Source organism: Clarias gariepinus, chromosome 3 (assembly GCF_024256425.1).
Source record: "Clarias gariepinus isolate MV-2021 ecotype Netherlands chromosome 3, CGAR_prim_01v2, whole genome shotgun sequence".
Taxonomy (NCBI): Eukaryota; Metazoa; Chordata; class Actinopteri; order Siluriformes; family Clariidae; genus Clarias; species Clarias gariepinus.
The window spans coordinates 19,893,479-19,909,707 of NC_071102.1; the positions used below are offsets into that span (position 1 = coordinate 19,893,479).

A 16,229-nucleotide genomic window follows, 5' to 3' on the forward strand; every position below is an offset into this window, starting at 1 on the left:
TCAAGACCTTTGCACAGTGCTGGATGTGTTCTGGCTTTGCAGCAAATTTTTACCTCTAGGCTAACCCTATACTAATATCATCAGCAGCAACTTTTAGTTTGTACTGTAAGTCTTTGAACTCTGATACTCCTTATTATCCCTCACTCACAGAACACTATGCCTGGAATTTGTAAACACTTAAAGTTCTTTCGATGTCCCAATTTAATTCTCACAAATCTTGACAGGACACACACTTTTATGAAATTGGTTAAAAGGTGCCAATTATTTTAACAACACATGACCCCATGGGTGTTAAAAATAATAATAATAATAATAAAAAAAGCCTTGGTGGGAAAATAAACCCTAAAAGAAAGAGAGCACATGTCCAGGCAGCACATGGAGCTGATATTTTGAAGTACGTCCGAAAGTAGGTGAATAATAAGAACTGCTAGGACGGTGACTTTACCATGAACGGAGAAGGTTGTGGAGTTAATGGGGCCAGCGAGGTGGGGTCAAGTCATAAAGGACAGGTTTCAAATTGAATTTTTGCTCGTCTGGAACTCGTCCTTGATTTCGTGAGGGGCGCATGACATGCTGCTCAATTTGTTAAGCAAAGTCTAGGTTTTTAAAAGCATACAGAATCAGGCAACTGTTCGGTATTCACAGAGGATCCTTGTCTGTCACACCACCGGCTATTCAAATGACATTTCCATTAACCCTTTGTGCTCCTGCATGCTCAGGTGCAGCCTGTATGTGCATAAAAACTAAAGTGCCTGAATAGTGTTACTGGTATTACTGTAGTAGTAGTAGTAGTAGGCACTTAGATACTAATTAGTGTCAGGGTTCAGCAGTAGGAATCTTAAAATGTAATAGATAAAAGACAAAGCATGAACATGCACAGAACTAGCAAACGAATGAAAAACTAAACGAAATGAAAAAGCTTCATCCATGCATAAACAGTTTAAACTGAAATGAAAAATTACCCTAAATAACCTGGATGTCAACACATGCATAAATTGCATCCAGTTCCACAGCAATGAATTTTTCTACTGTTAAAAACGAGCTAAATGCAAATGTGATTATTATGTATAAGATAACAAAATTGTAACAGTGAAACTGCCAAAAAAATGAATTTTAAGCACTGAACATTCAGACATGGCTGTTTTCCGTTGGCAGAAGCCTTGTGAAAAAGCTTGTGTAAAGAGCTATTAAGAAGTGATTTTGTCTTGATGCTTAAGACTCCTGAAACCTTTCAAGAAGTGAAAACAAGAACTGAAGAACCAGACTTATTTGAATGTAGAGTATTTCCTATCAAAGGGTGTAGAATAATCTACAAGGACGGGGTAGAAAGCAGGGTGAAATACTGCATGACAGGAAATCAGCTCTAGTGGAATTAAACACTTATTAGTAGTATTTATATTAATATTTATATCAATATCAATGTCAATTTCAGAAAAAAAAAATCTTTCATCTTGGCTTGTAATGATATATTAGTATAACTATATCCTGAGGATGTATTAAATAGTTGTACTCAGGGATAGCAAACTCTAACATACAGTAGTTGTTGGGATCACATCGATATCAGTGAGAGAGAGAGAAGAAGAAGGATTTAATTAGTGTCTGTGCTGAGTCTAGACAAACTGCTTGTAGTGCAATATAAGCTAAAGTGATGTAAAGTAGGTCACATGATAATAGCCGTATCCACCCTGGTTAACACAACAACTGTGAGGAGTTACCTATTTAGTAAAGCATGTATGGGAGTTGATGTGATACTATATGAAGTGTTTCTTCCAACAGTGTTGGAACAAATTGATTATAATCATTTTAGATAGTTATGTCAAGTTTTTACTAAAAGTAGCTCCTTTTAAAGGTTAGTGGTTCATCATACATTATCAAATACACCCAGTTTCAATATCAGTAATGGAAAAGAAAAAATGGCATCATATAATCCCTTTTCATGTATAAATGACATGAATAAGACCTGCTGAAATCGTACCAGACTTTTATTTTCTACATGTTTTTATATAAATAAGTGAAGTTGTACTTTTGAACTGTTTTGATAAACTGATGAAAGACAGTTTTATTGAAAGTTCTGCCATGCACAACGTTTTGCAAGTTGTAACATGAGGCACGCTGAGAGACGTATAAAAAAAGTATAATGAGGTTAACGTTAAGAGGAGGGGTAGGTGTTTTGCTCCTACTACTTCTTACTATGAAATCCTACAATTACAATTGTGTCACTCACATGGATTCATAAATATTGCTCAACAGATCAGACTGCAGTTTCTCCACCGGCCAGTCACCCATCCACCAGCCAAATCTCCCATTTCACACGACAACAAACCATCACAGTGGGTGACGGCTTCATTCGAAACATATGAAAACAACTGTGTGTTTTTTTAACGGCTGCTCATGCAGCATCACAGGACAGCGTACACTCTTTGCACAGAGTACTATCTACACTCTTCTGTATCCACAGTCTTATAGACACCTGTATCACTATGAGTGACTATGATCTACCATCCCTTCCACACAAAATGCACAGACAATTTTCCTTTCCTTAGGTTCCATCGTCATAGATTTTACTTAAATTGCAGTCTCCCAAAGATAAGGAAAACATTTTCCTGTTGCATGAAATCTAAAAACGAATATAACACTTGCATGCTACTGCAGAAATCTGACACTTAAACATGCACTATTACAAAAATAAATGTTTCACAAGGGATCTCCAGACTGCTAATCGTTCCATGTTTCCAGACAGGTTTTCCTTCTGTGAAAGAAGACCACTGTTGTAGGGCTCCACATGGGACCTTTAAGAAGTTTTCCATCAGGAAAATCTAGTAAACCCTGCAATCCCTATCGCACTGTAATACAATCTCTCTCTTTTTTTTGTAGAGGGCTGATGCTCACTATTGTGAAGCTTTATTCCTCTAATTTTATCTGGCAAAGACTTCATTAATATTTCATGTTTCAGGAGGTAGTAAAGGAGCTGTGTTGTTTTAGAAAAAAACGACATCAATAATAAAGTTTTTATCCCTTCAGAATGGGGAAAAATGAATAACTAGTACAAAATAATAACCTGTAATCAGATATTTGACATCCAACAGCAAACTTACACTTTGAACATAATGAGAATCAGGACCTGCAGTGATCATCGCTCTACCTTAACTTCAGTGAGAGTAGTAGTAGAAGTACTTCCTTGCAGTACAATACCATACTAAACATTCGAGTATAATACACAGAATACCGTCACTGTGCCACACTGAACAGAGGAGTACTGGAGAAGCTACTGTTGAAGCTCTTCTTTATAGAATATAGCCAGTTTAATGTGTTGTATAATAACATTTCCATGCATTCAGTCACTAATTATGTGCAGTCTATATATTTATGTGTATTTATATTTTATTTCACTGATATTTTGGTGCAGCAGGTTAAGGTTCTGTCCCATACTTCAGGCAGAGCTTTTACAAAGCAAACTAATGACTTTCCTGGCTTAAATCTGCCTTCAGATAAGATTGAGTGTGGATTCAGTGAGTTTCCACAGATTACAGGTTGGTTTCCCTTCAGTAAGGTTTCTTCACCAGAAATGAACAAAACAACAAAAAAAAAAACATTTTCTTTCTCAGCTCACATTGTTCGACTTTTAGTCACATGTTCGCCATAACAAAGCAATAAGAGTTACTAATCGAGCCGGGGAAGTCCAACTATTCGTCTAAAAGAACAGCAGGGAAGTTTTGGCCCCCCTTCAACACAAACACCGCGCAGTCTCTACATACGCATCGCGCGCTTCAAACGCACGAGCCGCGCTACAATGTAACAATCCCCTCTGACTTCCGATTCACATCAAAGCTACAAAGAATCCGCCGCGTTTACCTGCAGAAGCTCCCGAGCGACCGGACTGACTTCAGCAGGACACACACATTCCTGCGGCTCACACGAAGCGGTCAAATCTCAGCAAGGAGACGGGAGTGGGGTTTAAGTTCCACCTGACTTGACTGAGAGGAACAGAGACAAGCGCCAACACACACACACACACTCACTCTCACACACAGTATGGGTGTTCATAGGCGGAGTTACACAACTTACATGTCTCAGACTGTATCAGAATCGTACCTTATTCGAACCTGTCAAACTTTTTACTCTAAACACATCAACAGATTAGATGTTTTTAGGACACATAAGACTAAACTTTACATCACATGTTTACACACATTCATGCAAGAAGTATACACACCCTCACACACATATAGTTTTGGAATAAAATGTTGTATGCACCAAGATCTGTTACATTTTAGGTGTGTTTTTGAGGTGCTCAGATTAGCCCTAAGCTCGTCTCTGGAAGGTCTTTACATCTCAATACAGTTTAAGGTCAGAATCACGGATGATAAAGGCTTTAATGCTGCATTACGGTGGCTTAGTGGTTAGCACTGTCACTTTACACCTCAAGGGTCTGTGTTCGATTCCCTCAGGGTCTGTGTGCATGGAGTTTGCATGTTCTCCCCATGCTTGATGGGTTTCCCCTGGCCACTCTGGGATAATTGGTGTTCCCGAACTGCCCAAAGGTGGGAGAATGTTGACCACTGTCAGAAAATGGGAATTAATACAATGGCCACCATTGGTCTCCACTGTCCCAGGTTGGACTACAGAGGTTCCTACTGTAGAATGATGGATGGATGAAATGTGTCCTGAAGGTGTCCTCAATATGCAGGTTTACTGGTTCTCTACCCTGGTCAATGTGGAACCCTTTGTCAAGCACACTTTCGAGTTTTTTTCTGCTCTGAAACATCTACTGCAATTAAGAAAAGCTTGTAAGTTAGCTAATTAGTTAAATCAGATGTTCTGTGAACAGAAAAAAACACTTAAATGTGCAGGACAGAGGGTCCCTCAGGACAAAGATAGGGAACCGATGCTCTAGTTTACTAAAGATGTCCCACATGCCCCCTGTGTTATCTATTAATCCATTATTAATGCTGTGTTGACCTCCCTTTAGCTCCATAAGAGGAACAACTGGTCTAGGTAAGGAATGAGAGCGCGGTTATATACAGTACATATCTTTAAGCAGCAGGAGGACATCTTTCAGAAGGCCCAGGTCAACCAGGTTGTGACTTCACCACTTTTCTTTAAATTGAACTATAATTCTGTTAATCATAGACAGGGAGTTTCAAGATCCTTGCCTATTTGTCTCAGAGCCGGTCCACCCTCTGATTGACCTACACTCCTCTTTGCCTCTTTGAAAATAAGTAATTTCTTTGTAATTTTCCCTTTTTTTCACTATGCCAACATAAAAAAATAAAAAAATAAAAAAATATGCGACAAATTTCAGAGCATATGTTTTATCATAAAACTATTTACAGTACTTTCTTGTTTAAATCTATTTACATCTTGCACATCTTTGTACATTGGAACGATAGAATATCTTATTCCTGTTGCATTCTCTAAAAAACACTCGAGATCAAGACTGACATAAATTGTTGAGTTAGTGTTAGTGGGAATAAAAACATGTTTAAGTCTTTCATTTGTCATTTTCAATATAATGTCTACCAAACAAAAAAGTAGGACAAAGCAGAACAACACAATAAACTTTGAGTACACAAGTACACTCAAGAGATAAACACAATATTCATAAATATAGGCAGGTACTGTAGATACAATAGTAAGTGTACAATATAAAAAGTTATATGCAAAATAAATTGTGCAAATTATGCTGTCACTGACAACTCAGGGAAAGTCAATGTGTTGCAGATTATTTGTGTGTCCCGGTATGCTTCAGTAACACCTGATATATTCAAACTACCCCTTAAAACAATCAGTCAAATAACTGTGTAAGTCTGCAATTAAGGAGCTATAATAAACTTTAATAATGCAGGCTTGTGATTTGCACCACTATAACAAAGAAGCTATGCTTCACGGACCCCTCGGGATCCTCCGGCTGCCTTTGAGAACAACTGGCGTAACAAAATAATTATTAAGTCTAGCACAGCACACTTTACTGTTTATGCCTTCAGATTTCCATTCAAACAGCAGCCACATTTACATGCAAAATAAAATAAATAAACTTGTTTAGTACAGATTTATTTCATCAAGATATTATAGCAATGTACAATAAAATATTCTGTCTATTTATTAAAGCATTCATTTAAAGCAGAGTCTTTTATTCCAGGCAGGATTTTTAAAGGGATTCAATATAAGGGACCAACCAAAGAGAAAGATGAATATAATAACTCAATATCAAATATAATAACTTTAATAATGATAGAGCGACAGAGTAGATGGTAGAAAGTAGTTCGATTCCCATCACTGTGTGCATGGAGTTTGCATGTTCTTCCCGTGCTTGGTGGGTTTCCTCCGGGTACTCTGGTTTCTTCCCACAGTCCAAAGATATGTAGGTTAGGCTAATTGGTGTTCTCAAATTGCCCACAATGTGTGAATGAGTGTGTGTGTGTGTGTGTGTGTGCCATGTGATAGATTAGCACCCTGTCTCCTGGTATAGGCTCCAGGTCCCTATGTATTGATGCGTGAGTGAGTAAAAATAGGTTGTGATGTCAGTAAATAGAAGGGAAAAAAGAGCATAATTTTAAACTTTTCAAACTTTTCATCATTTCCAAACAACATAAATGTAGGTTAAGTTTATATGTTTAAAATATCACACACAGACAGCTCATGAAGTGCTTCTTGTCCTGTTCACGAAGAATGCTCTTATGAAATTTATACAGCAATTGTTTAAGTGATGCAACACAATTCAACATGAACTCTGTCACTTTTCTAGAAACCATATTGCAACACAATGAAAGATTCGTCAAGCAATAAGATTCACAGGAAGAGGCATCATTTTTCTTTAAGGAAGTTAATGACTCAAAGACAAGCTTTTTCTTGTTTCTAATATCGCCTGCTATTTTTAATCTTTTCAAACATTTGTATTTGCATTTCAATTAGTATTCATAAGAAGGTTAATCAGTATATTCCTCCCAACAGCCTTTTGCACTTATAGCTTTGTGGTGACTAATAGACTTTAACATCACTAATTGGCACGCAAGCAGTTTTCATGAGTTTGTTCACATATCACACGTTTCCTCCCAAAGTATCATATTAAGGTTTAATATGCTCATATAAAGAGCACATTCTTTTCAGATTTTTTGCAGAAATCATTCTGCTAAGCTTTTATTACCACAGCCATAAAGGTGTGATTAGCGTACCATTGGGTTCAGCTGATTCCACGTTTGCTGAGGCAGGACCTTTTCAGACACCCAATTCTGATTACAACAGGATTGTGTAAAAAATACGCAATTGAATTTTTGGTAGTTCACAAATAAAGGCCTCGCAGCGGTTTTGCAATCATTTGTAAAGTATTTGTAAACTGAATGTCTTGTTTTTATTTTTAGTATCAAAAAAATATTTTTTTCATTTCAATTGACTTTTTTTGTTGCTTTGTTAACCTTAAATAGTAACATCACGTCAGCTGTGACATTAGCTAACCAAAAAGAATCTTCTGGGAACCAAACTTGGAGAAAATAAACATTCTTACGTCAAGAATAAAGTACGATAAACAATAAAGTAATCACTACTACTGTAGAAATAACACTCATAATATTCAGTGTATACAAGTTACTGTGTCTACACTGCTGTATACAGTTTATACTCCACATTCACATGGTTAAACAGTCACACATTCACAACGCATCGCAGGGAGTTTTTCCTCTGATCATTATGATTTTTACACACTGATTTTCCTCATACATTTCAAATTTATTTACATAATTGTTTTTTTTATATTCTGTAAAGCTGCTTTGTGACAATGACCAGCATTAAATGATCAATAACTATGGAATGAATTGAATTTAACTTAACATTTCCACAATGATAAAAAAAAAATAACATAATAGATTGAGGACACAGGTTAACCTCCAGACCAAAAGCAGACCTAAAGCTTCACCTCTTGACAAAGATCAAGAAAATCACAGTACTGTTCAAAAGGCTTGAGTCATCCCTCATTTCTTTACATTTAGCTTCCAAAGAGCCAAACTTTTGTGGTGTGACTGTAGTTAGAGTAGTGTAAACTGTAGTTTTAAGAAACAGTTCTCCAGGACTTTTTTTGTCTCTCATCATGTCCACTCCAGTCCCTGATCCAAACAGACGATCAGGCGGTGATTAGTAACTGCTGATGCTGAATGCTGAGGGATTGGAACAGACAAAGGGGGAAATGAGGTCGCTGCTGAGGCTGTTACAGAAACAACCAAATTTCTTAAAAAAAAAAAACATCTTTAGGTAATTTGCAGCCTGTTACAGTAAGAACATTTATTTCAATTCAATCTACATGATTGAAATCAATTTAATATGAATAAATTAGGGAAAGATCAGGAGTTCTGCACACTGCTGTAGTTCTGACTAAGTTTAAAAGGGAATATTTTAAATAGAATGATATATCAGTTTACATATCATACACCAGTGACATGCAGATAGAATAAATACAGGTGGATTGACAGTATATATGTAAATACATAGTATATATAGTCTTATTTTGTTCAGCATATCATACTGTAGAATCCATCCATATATACATCTGTCACATCCTTCTGCTGCACAGATAATCTAATTGGGGAACGCTCCCCACGTTATCTGCTGCAGTCTGTGAATGTAAGTCTCACGGAGATGTTTTCACTACACAGCTTGAAGTTTCACTCCTTTCACTCGGCTCATATGCGGTTTCTCGAGAGTGGACTACCCCAGTGACACCTCGCGCATCAGGAGTGGTATGCTAATAAAAACAATTGTGCGTTTGTTACTCATATGGTATGTGTGGGAGTGAAAGGTCATACATGAAGCTTGTGGGACAAAGAACAGGAAGCAGCCTAGACGCAACTCATTCATCTATTTGCTGTATCTGTTCTCTCTTGGTCAGGACCATTGCGGTTTAAATGGAAACAGTGTGTGAACCAGAATAATGGAGTAGGCAGTAGTGGTGAAAACATCTACAGGAGTGGGACGCACGGCCAGATTGAGCTGATTTACATATCTCTGTGTGTCTTGGAACATTCAAGAAGCATCTCAAGAGTCTACTATTGAGTGAACACTTGATTACATTCGCTTGATCGCTCTCTCTCACACTGAATTAGATCAGCAGTATTAATGTGACTAAACACCTGGTTATCTTACTGAAACATCGAAACTGATTCTGAATTTGATTCAAGAATGTCTACGAATCTAGACTAAATTAATTTACTCATAAATGCAGCCATCAATCCAACCCAAAGGACTGGATTCTAGTAAGAAGACACCTGATTTAATGTTCAGTGCTGTGATTCTAGATCACAGAAATTGGAATAGATTAGCACTGAATGTGTTTTTCCCAAATTTGGAGGAATATTTAAATATGTATTGACATTTACTCGTTTGGCAGACAGCTTTAACAAACGCTGCTTAAAATAGGGTACAGAGTTTAAGGACACAGTTATTAAATTTCAACGTCGTTGCCAGTGCCTACATAGCAACAAGGCTTCCATTTCACACTCAGTGGATAAGGAGCAAAAAAAGAAAAAAAAAGAGAGGATTTCTTTCGGAGTGCCAGAAGCCACACAGTACCACGAACACAGACAACGAAGATGGAGAAATCACACAAGATCCAAACGACGCTGCGATTCAGTAAGGCATGAAGTAAAAGAGAAAGTTTTGGTGCGATAAGCGTGTCTGGAAGTTCACCTTGAAGGTTGCAAGAGATTCTAGATAATAAGAGGAAGGTAGCTCAGTCCTCTGTGGCGGAACCAAAAATGAGACGCCTTTGGAGAGAGAAAGTTCAAGCCAGCTAATGAAGGTGTTTCAGGTGACTCTCATTCGCAGACCTCAGCGGACAGGATGTAGGTTAGCATGAGCTGAGCGGCTCGGTGTAGGTGTGTTGAGTGCTATGCCACTGACACATAGATACTGAAATATTGGGTGTTATGAGACATTTAGGTTTGGCCTAGAACTCTTCGACACGCCCAGGATTAGGACACTGCAATAATGTGATCCATGAAGTTTGTATTGTCTTCAAACAGCATGTTCCTGACAGATTCTCTGGATAATAACTGATTATTATTGTTCGGGAACTTGAGATGGATGGATGGATTATTTCGGCTGGGAGGCCAATTTACTCCTCTGTCCATAATTTGTGTAGCTGATCTATAACGCCACCGAGTTCATGCCATGACACGTATAAAAAGATATCTAAAAATAATTAAAGCCTAGAATTTTTTACTTTAAATTTATTAAGCATCAGGTTCTCAATCTGCTCACGAGTATCTATAACATCAACATGATTCTTAAAGAACAATGTTATATATTCTTTATACACTAAATTGTGCTACACAGAGACACAGGCTATGGCGGTGTGAGGGTTTGGAATGTAGCCGTGCCCTCCAACAGGGAGGAAGGTTAAAAAGTCTGCCATCCAGTGGCCAAATATAATAAAGGGCAGAGTGTTCCATCTGGGTTAAATCACAGAGAATTTACTTATAATGTGACAAACTTACATTTTATGATGTATAATTATAACAAGAATAAATAACAATTAAACTAACTAACAAATAGATCCTGTCATATGTACAAATATACTGTATAGTGCATAGATAGATAGATAGATAGATAGATAGATAGATAGATAGATAGATAGATAGAGAATTAGACGTCAATGTGTACACCATGATGTGCATTGTTTTGCTTTACAATTTGTATTCTTTTTAATCTATTGACATCAAAATTAACAAATACCAAATATACATTTGGATCCAATAAATATCATTTTTTTAAAATTAAATGTCTTGATTATTTAAATTTTTTCAGCGTTATTATTTAAACTGAAACCAATTTAGGATCTTTCATTCACTCAATACTTTTCTACACTGCTTTATCCTGTATATTCAGGGTGGCAGGGGGCGGAGCCTATCCCAGGAGACTTAGGGCACAAGGCGGGGTACACCCTGGGCACCAATCCATCGCAGGGCAAACACACACACACACACACACACACACACACACACACTCTTACAGGCACTTTCATAAGGCCACTCAACCTAATCTGCATGTCTTTGTGCTGTGGGAGGAAACCGGAGAACCCGAAGCAAACCCACCAATCACATGCAAACTTTATGAGCACAGACGCCGAGACGAGAACCGAACCCCGGTGCTAACTACTATGCCACCGTGCCGCCCAATTTACTGTACTGTCTTGAATATTTTAAATCCTTAGCAGGGAATAAAAAGTCAGCTTCTCCTGGACTCTCATATTCTTAATTGGAGCAGGTGTTTAGACGACACTGTGGAGGATCTGATTTAACATGTGGAGTCTGCGCCAGCTCGAGTGCACTGAAGGAAAAGTAGCAAATACTCATCATTTCTGTAAGACTATAATGCAAATAGATCTTAGATTTCCCTTTCACTCAAGTTAGGGTAAATTGTCAAGAGTGTCTCATGAATTTTAAATATTTTTTTTTTAGCAAAGTAGAAAATAAAGAAAAAATAGAATCCTTTTCAGGACCCCAGTGTACATTCTAGTGAAGAGTGATGAAACTGCACCTACTGTACAGTACCATGTAGCTGCACTGATTGGCCATTTCCTCCAGTGCACCACCCATACAGTCCAGGTAGACCGTTACAGTCTGTAGCCCTGCTGTTATTCCACCCACTACAGAACACAGGACCACAGGGAGGAGGACTTTCAGTGGTCTATAAACTCCTCAGCATGCTGCTGGGTCGAAAGCACTCGACCAACTCTCCAGTTGTGGATACTTCAGCACTCTTTTGGTATCACAGATAAGTTTGCGACCCACTTCAACACCACAATCGATATTAGTTCTTAATATCAACTTCGTCTCAATATCATCTCCCAAGTCTTTCCAGGAAGCACAGGGTAAACAGCCAAACCCACTTGAAAAAATGACACCATTTTGATCTTCTGCAGTTGCACCAGATGGACTTGTGATGGTACCCGATCCTCCTGAACAGTAGAGACAAACATACACATGTTGTTTTTGCATTTTTTTAGCTGCTTTGCGAAAAAGTCAATTGTTAAAAGTGCTATACAAGTAAAATTGAATTGAAATACAGGACTGTGGTGACATATATTTATTTGCTGCATTATCACTTCTGTCACCAGTGCATTTGTTTCAAATGAATTATGATTCATACAACATAAATAGATATTGACATTTTTTTATGACATCATACCTGCTGTGACAGCACATCCTTCTCCATTCTTCTGTAATGTATATTCTTAAAATTTTATATATCTTTTAATATATTTTCCATATATAACTCTAATTGAATTTTCTGTACATTGGATTCTTACTTTGTGTTTTTCCCTTGCAAACTTTGTTCTTAGTGTAAATCTCTTTTAGGGGAAATTTTATTTTAGTGTAGTTTATGTAATTTTAGCTTTCTGTCTTGTCTAGTTAGCTAGTTAGTTTCTGTTCATTTATGTTGTATGTAGCGCCTCAGTCCTGAAGAAACGTTGATTAGTTTCACCGTGTACTAAACTGTATATGGTTAAAATGACAATAAAAGCCGACTTGGCTTGACTTTCTTTCTCTTTTATATTATTTTCTGGTCACTGACAGTCATATTAAACATTTTACTGCATGTCATATGGTATATGGTTTAGTGTGTGATGACAACAATTGAATTTGGAATATGAATTTTTGGGTTGCTGATGTAATTAAAGCTTTGCAAGACATACTGTAGATAATACACAAATCTGATGGGTCAGAATTCACTGCTTAGTCTTCTGTAGTAAGACAGCGCTGACAATAATCTCAGTTGTAATCTAAAGTATCTTTCTACATTAATGCACTCCCTCTAATGCATTGTTGTTTCTTCAGGAACAGAATTCGTCTGTAAGGATATGTTTATTAATATTAATACTTCTATACTCTGTCATTCCAAAATTGGAAATTAATTAACTAATACTAAGTTTAAAAGTTATCCGCGTGATATTGAAACTTCTGTTGGCCGCACTGTTTTATCAGCGCTTTCCGTTCGAGGCTCCTGTCTTCCCAGTCGCTGCTGTGCAGGTGTGTGTAAACATGTTACATCAGTTCATTTGTAACTGCGGTGCGAACAAAAATTGATGCCTCGCTTGTGATTTGAACGAAAGAAGAGCAGCATGCAGTGATTCCTGGTTTTTGGGGTTTGAGGGTGAACCTGGTGCCGTTATTTTTCAAAGACTTTATGTGCAATGTGGAGAAATTGTTTTGCCAAGTGTATATAAATGAATAGAGAGATTCGAAGAAGGTCGCATAAGCATTAGCCATCAGGAAGGAACCGAATGTCCAGCAACATCCACGTCCATGTGCACGTCCACAGCTAAATCAAGATTCAAGCTTTAAAGAACTTACAACAAAGAAATTACAACACTGCATTCTCCCTATAGTCTTGATTTTCCTTTATTAGACTTTCCAGGACTAAGATTCACATTTCCACATGTCTGGGCCATTAAAGGAGTTCCTGGAAGGCCAGCGTTTCAGATGTGAATCAGACAGGCAGTCAGATTGTATGGGGATTATATAGAGAAATAAAGGGAGTTTTTACTCTCAGGACTGTGTTCTGTTATTCTACAATCAAAAGTCCCAGTTTGACTTGAATGCACCTCATATAGAGTGTTTCATAAATATAATTCTGTTTTATACAGCCCCATTATTGTTTAAAATTGATTCTTTTTTCCAGCTGTCTTTGACATATCCCCACTCCTCTAACTCTGGTGTGTTTGTTCAGATCCAGTGTAGCGCTGATGGACTAATGTTTAGTGCTTCACTCTTTTGTTACTGTTTTTCATCCCTCTTTTTTTCCTGGTTTAACGTTTGCCAATTGTGACAGTATTTCGCTCTGCCAGCTGTTCAGTGGCCTCTGCTGCTGTGGAACAATCAGAATTCCCATTTATTTTATGGAAATGCATCTCTAGTTAACTATATAAGGCTTCCTGCTGAATAACAAATGCTTGTCTAAGTCGATTGTATTCGCCTTTCTTCTTCATCATCAGGGAGCAATGGCTATAATAATGAGGTTAGGCGTGATTGTAGGTTTGAGAGAACAATAAAAGACAAACTGTTGTTTTTTTGTTTTTTTTTAAAAAACAGTGAATACGACATTAAATGTTGAGAGAAAACGAATGTAGAGAATAATAAAGAGGTAGTAAAGGAGTGAAAGATAGACATAGTAAAAAAGAGGAAAGGAGAAAGAGAGAGAGATAAGATTGAAGTGGATAAAACCCTTGGGGTACATGGGAAAATGTAGAGATAGAGAGAGAGGGAGAGAGAGGGAGAGAGAGAAAGAGAGAGAGAGAGATTCAGGGGGAGAGGGAGAGCGAGAGGGAGAGAGAGAAAGAGAGGGCGAGAAAGAAAGGGAGAGATGTGGAAAAAAGCACCCATGTGGGCAAACTCAGAGCTCAAATATAGCCTTCAGAAATGAAGACAATAGATAAGGCTCAGTGTTCTTACGGGAGTTGTTAAAGATATTTCTGCAACCAAGTGTGATCATGTTCATGATAATGTTTTGCAATAAGCAGTGGTTAGTGCGAGCCAGAGGTGTTGGTACACCACACTAGCCTTTGCTGATGAGCCGAGTTTCACCAGAATGCCAGTTCCCAGAGGCAGAACCCTTTCATATGGGTGTTGAATGGACTAATAATGGAACAGATGACCGGGTACCCAGACACTCGGTGTCCGTGAGTAAAGCTGGAGATCCGTTCACAACAAAACAAAGTTTGCTCGCACTATTCACACAAATACCTCGGGATTCACAAATGTTTGAGAGCATCCTCTCAATTAAGGGCCTCATAAACAAGAGCAAGTGGAAGTAAAATTTTCTCATGGGCAGCCTCAAACAATTCTCAGATTAATGCACATGAGGCTCCCTTGAAGAAGATTAAAAGAATATAATAATAATAATAATAATAATAATAATAATCGCAGGGTGTATCTTGAAGAAGAGAATTGAAAAGAAATATGGAGTTTTGACATCAATATATACAGGACCATCTGCACACATGCCTTAGAGGAGTGCAAATCCTTGAACAACATCTGATGTGTTCAAAGATGTCTCATTGCCCTTATGTTCAAAGCTGTACCTCCGGAAAACCCGTCAACCTGGCTCGATTTATCCTCTACTTTTTTATTCCAAAACCACTGGTGTCCAAAATGGGTAAATCTATTTATTAATTAAAATGTCTCAGTATACAATGTATAATATGTAATACAGTATAATACTGAAAGAGACATCATTCCCAATCATGCCCTAAAAAGTCACTTATCCTCAGGAAAAACTCGATTAAGCCTCTGAAATCAATTTTCACTCTAAACTGCGCGTCTCTGATGTTTCAATTTTCCTTCCATTGAATTTTATTTCATCTTTAAGTACACACCAGGAATGTTTATCAGCTTCTGTAAATAAGACCAATCTGGACTCTGTTTTTGATGAGCAAACACTGAGAATAACAATGAACCTCAATAAATGGCTTCTTTATTGACTGGAGCAGAAATATAAAAAAAAATAGTAAAAAACTCTTTTACTTTAATATCATGCAGTATATTTTTATTTAAGTATCTGACGTATCATTTTTTATCTTCTATAACTGCCTTTTTCTGGTCGAGGCCACATATACACATACATATCCTGGAAACACTGGACACAGTGTACAAACACTGGGCCAACATACAGTATGAGTGTATCAGTGTATTAACTCTGTATTATTCTTACAGAATTCAGATATATAGACGTACACGGGGAAACAGAATGTACTAGGGATCCAAGGAATGCTGAAGACAGACTGTGTGCATGGTGTCTCAAAGGCCTGTTGACATTTAGTTTACAACATCACAGAAAGAGAAGACAGGAGAGCATGTCCTTCACTCTTCTAATGTAATCTGCGGTACTCCCAGTCTGTCTGTCATTATGGTAATGTACTCATTGCAGCACGGAGATACAGAGCATGGATCAATACGCTATTATTAATATTATTAGTTAAGTGCAATTGATTTAGCTCAGAATGCCAGAAAGGGATAGCATGCATTTTATATCAGCCTTCTCTTCTCTTTGTTAAACTTGAGAATAAAAAGATGAACGGAATCAAATATTACATACAGTAAAGTAAATCCCTGTATTATTTTTAAAAATGTTTTGGCTTAAAGAATAAAAAGTTAAAGGAGTGTTATTTAAAAATTATGTTTGTCTATGAGCCCAACAAGGCATAAATTAGTGCTTAAGCATGTGCAAAATTAAGAGCATGCGGA

The 16,229-nt window shown here is 37.5% G+C and overlaps 1 protein-coding gene across 2 annotated transcripts in view; it reads right to left on the bottom strand.

Annotated features, from left to right (window-relative positions):
- The window catches only part of card11 (caspase recruitment domain family, member 11), a 42,781-nt gene extending 38,774 nt beyond the window's left edge, over positions 1–4,007 (bottom strand). For both annotated transcript variants that reach the window (XM_053492395.1, XM_053492394.1), the window contains exon 1: positions 3,853–4,007. The gene's annotated coding sequence lies outside the window, so the exon portion shown is untranslated. The remainder of the gene's footprint in view (positions 1–3,852) is intronic.
- Positions 4,008–16,229: the final 12,222 nt, after the last annotated feature.